Genomic DNA, 5,000 nt, shown 5'->3' with positions numbered 1-5,000 from the left:
AGCCGCTAGATGTCTCTATCTAACTGAGAAGTTACTACGGGTTAAAGCCGCTAGGTTTCTCTATCTAGCTGAGAAGTTACTACGTATTAGAGCCGCTAGATGTCTCTATCTAGCTGAGAAGTTACTACGTATTAGAGCCACTAGATGTCTCTTATCTAGCTGAGAAGTTATTACGGGTTAAAGCCGCTAGGTGTCTCTATCTAGCTGAGAAATTACTACGTATTAGAGCCTCTAGATGTCTCTATCTAGCTGAGAAGTTACTACGTATTAGAGCCGCTAGATGTCTCTATCTAGCTGAGAAGTTACTACGTATTAGAGCCGCAAGATGTCTCTATCTAGCGGAGAAGTTACTACGTATTAGAGCCGCTAGATGTCTCTATCTAACTGAGAAGTTACTACGGGTTAAAGCCGCTAGGTTTCTCTATCTAGCTGAGAAGTTACTACGTATTAGAGCCGCTAGATGTCTCTATCTAGCTGAGAAGTTACTACGTATTAGAGCCACTAGATGTCTCTTATCTAGCTGAGAAGTTATTACGGGTTAAAGCCGCTAGGTGTGTCTATCTAGCTGAGAAATTACTACGTATTAGAGCCGCTAGATGTCTCTATCTAGCTGAGAAGTTACTACGTATTAGAGCCGCTAGATGTCTCTATCTAGCTGAGAAGTTACTACGTATTAGAGCCGCAAGATGTCTCTATCTAGCGGAGAAGTTACTACGTATTAGAGCCGCTAGATGTCTCTATCTAGCTGAGAAGTTACTACGTATTAGAGCCGCTAGATGTCTCTATCTAGCTGAGAAGTTACTACGTATTAGAGCCACTAGATGTCTCTTATCTAGCTGAGAAGTTATTACGGGTTAAAGCCGCTAGGTGTCTCTATCTAGCTGAGAAATTACTACGTATTAGAGCCGCTAGATGTCTCTATCTAGCTGAGAAGTTACTACGTATTAGAGCCGCTAGATGTCTCTATCTAGCTGAGAAGTTACTACGTATTAGAGCCGCAAGATGTCTCTATCTAGCGGAGAAGTTACTACGTATTAGAGCCGCTAGATGTCTCTATCTAGCTGAGAAGTTACTACGTATTAGAGCCGCTAGATGTCTCTATCTAGCTGAGAAGTTACTACGTATTAGAGCCACTAGATGTCTCTTATCTAGCTGAGAAGTTATTACGGGTTAAAGCCGCTAGGTGTCTCTATCTAGCTGAGAAATTACTACGTATTAGAGCCGCTAGATGTCTCTATCTAGCTGAGAAGTTACTACGTATTAGAGCCGCTAGATGTCTCTATCTAGCTGAGAAGTTACTACGTATTAGAGCCGCAAGATGTCTCTATCTAGCGGAGAAGTTACTACGTATTAGAGCCGCTAGATGTCTCTATCTAACTGAGAAGTTACTACGGGTTAAAGCCGCTAGGTTTCTCTATCTAGCTGAGAAGTTACTACGTATTAGAGCCGCTAGATGTCTCTATCTAGCTGAGAAGTTACTACGTATTAGAGCCGCTAGATGTCTCTATCTAGCTGAGAAGTTACTACGTATTAGAGCCGCAAGATGTCTCTATCTAGCGGAGAAGTTACTACGTATTAGAGCCGCTAGATGTCTCTATCTAACTGAGAAGTTACTACGGGTTAAAGCCGCTAGGTTTCTCTATCTAGCTGAGAAGTTACTACGTATTAGAGCCGCTAGATGTCTCTATCTAGCTGAGAAGTTACTACGTATTAGAGCCACTAGATGTCTCTTATCTAGCTGAGAAGTTATTACGGGTTAAAGCCGCTAGGTGTGTCTATCTAGCTGAGAAATTACTACGTATTAGAGCCGCTAGATGTCTCTATCTAGCTGAGAAGTTACTACGTATTAGAGCCGCTAGATGTCTCTATCTAGCTGAGAAGTTACTACGTATTAGAGCCGCTAGATGTCTCTTATCTAGCTGAGAAGTTACTACAGGTTAGAGCCATTAGGTGTCTCTATCTAGCTGAGAAGTGTACCGAAATTCACGAAAACAACTATACCAAAAGAACAGGCTAAAGTTGAAAGAGTCTTGACGTTATAGCAACAACAATGAATAAAAAAATAGATCCTCCATTTTTTTCCTAAGCTTTTGAGAGACTAAGAAGGCCTTAACTAGATTGTGAGGACACTTTTCTCCAACGATAACTTTATTAAGGAGTTTTGATGAAGCCTGTATAGTAACTTTACCCTCTTTGTTATGAAGTTCTCTCTCTCTCTCTCTCTCTCTCTCTCTCTCTCTCTCTCTCTCTCTCTCTCTCTCTCTCTGGCGTCCATCATTTTACCTATAGTTAATACTTATCTAAACGATGCAGTTTTTATAAAAACATTCTATGAAAAATTATTTCAAATTGGATAATTTTCAAGATCTATTTTGCTAGCAGTGAATAAAAAACAAAATACAGTAAAATATAATCTCGAAAGATTCGACCATATTCTAAATATGGAATATCTAAGGATACAAATATTTTCTTCGTTTTAATGTTTATTGAAATTATTTTCCCTACTAATTTTCTTTCATACTTTCTAATATTCTAAGAGAAAGCCCAGACAGTAAATGAATCCGTAAAGAACAAGTTCCAAGGTCTATAAAACAACCATTTTAATTAACTTTAATTAAGTTTTCTCTCGTATACAGCTCTCCTTATTAGTTACTCCCACTTTCCAGAATTACTTTGCGAAAAAAAAAAACGACGCAAAACTTTTAAATGAAATTTTTGGGAGTTTTCTTTGTTTCTGACAATCTTAGAAGAATTACCCCCCCCCCCACAAAAAAATCTTTATAATAGTTATGGATTAAAATTTAAAATAGCTCGTTGCTTTAATATTTGATATAAGTGTACGCGTCCAGTAAAAATGACCACTAAATATCTAGGTAGACACAGATTCAACCATTCCCACCCGCTCCCCCTCTCACCAGGGTATGACTACTTACTCTCCTCTATCCGAGGGACGGGGAGAGACCCATGTATACGTCTGGCAATGGCACTGAGCGTGACCAGAATATATATATATATATATATATATATATATATATATATATATATATATATATATATATTAGATATATATAGATATAGATTTGTGTATATATACATATATATATATATATATATGAATATATTCATTTATTTATTTCCTTGTTTCCTATCTTCACTGGGCTATTTTTCCCTGTTGGAGCCTTTAGCCTTATAGCATCCTGCTTTTCCAACTAAGGTTGTAGCTTAGCTTGTAATTATATATATATATATATATATATATATATATATATTTATATATATATATATGTATATATATATATATATATATATATATATATATATATATATATATATATATATATATGTCGCACTTGCCCTTTACTATGTAAGGGAGATTCTATTCTAACTATCATCGAAAATAGAATAAATATAACATCATTTATGCCGCAACTATCATGAACTCGACCTTTTATCGTCGCAAGCAACCTCGAGCAAATAAACCCTTATCAGACAGGATAAAAATGAACCCGCCATTATTTCCCGTCAACTCAACAACAACCAGCAAAATGCAGGACAATTTTCTCTCCAAAAGATTATCTTCAGCCCGAGTTCCTTAAAAGTAGGAAATTTTTCCCCCCGGTTGGAAAAATTGCCTGTCATTTGGCGTCTCGCAATTAATGGATCAATTTCTGGCGCCATGGAAACACGCGCGCGCGTCTTCTCCCCCCCCCCCACCCCACAAAAAAAGAAAAAAAAAAAAAAAAAAAAAGTTGTCGACGTTCTCCTTAAACGTCGTAAAGATGACATATTTCGGTGCCATTTTAGCTGCGGGGACTTTCCCTGGGAATGATGTTTTCTCAGAAACAAAAAGGACGAACTCTATTGCTTTTCCCTGGAAAGCTGGGATGGAAGGAATACATAGGATGTGAACGCAACATACACGCGTGCGTATACACAAAATTGTATACATACACATGTAATATATACATATATACATACATAAATATATATATATGTATATATATATGTATATATATATATATATATATATATATATATATATATATAAATATATATATATATATAAAGTATATATATATACATATATATATATATATATATATATATATAGATAGATAGATAGATAATATATACATGTTATATATACATATATATATGTATATCTAAATACATACATACATACGTGTACAAACATATATTTGTTAACTGGGTAAAAAGGATATGTATGTGCGTATGTCTGTGTATACATACTCATACAGATACATGATCAATCTTCGTAGATATATTATCAATCTACTTATCTACTGTTGCATTTGCAATGGATGAATTCAGAGTAAGTTAAACTCTCCGGTTGTCAACAGGTTTTATGATGCATTGGGACTTTTTATCTTTTTTTTTTATTTATTTATTTTATTTTTTTTGAAAATAGGGTCCCCCCGATTTCATTTTTTTTAAAAATAAGGGTGTTTGCATCCGTTCAGATCGTCTCTCTATTCCTTCCCCTGCCTACTGGAAGAAATAATTCTATTTTTTTTTTTAAATAGGGTCCCCCGATTTCATTTTTTTAAAAATAAGGGTGTTTGCATCCGTTCAGATCGTCTCTCTATTCCTTCCCCTGCCTACTGGAAGAAATAATTCTATTTTTTTTTTTTTTTAAATAGGGTCCCCCCGATTTCATTTTTTTTAAAATAAGGGTGTTTGCATCCGTTCAGATCGTCTCTCTGTCCCTTCCTAAATTCAGATCTCTTCTACCACATTCATGACCCATCACAGTAAAGGTAAAAGTGTTTGCTTTCAGTTCCATTTTAATCAGAATAGATACTCACCAGAACGTCAGCCAAGCGAGCCCAACCGTCCACCACTATGGTGCCCAAACACAGCAGTGGACTCCCCAGTAAACAGCTTGAACTCATGGTCCTAAGCTGGGATCGATCTGCTGCCATGCAAATACTAGGCGAACACGTTACTACTGTACTAGTCAGCTAATTGATCTTATTTGC

Source organism: Palaemon carinicauda, chromosome 5 (genome assembly GCF_036898095.1).
Source record: "Palaemon carinicauda isolate YSFRI2023 chromosome 5, ASM3689809v2, whole genome shotgun sequence".
In the NCBI taxonomy this organism is placed as follows: domain Eukaryota; kingdom Metazoa; phylum Arthropoda; class Malacostraca; order Decapoda; family Palaemonidae; genus Palaemon; species Palaemon carinicauda.
The sequence above is the reverse complement of the archived record's forward strand: the minus strand, read 5'-3'. Positions refer to the sequence as shown.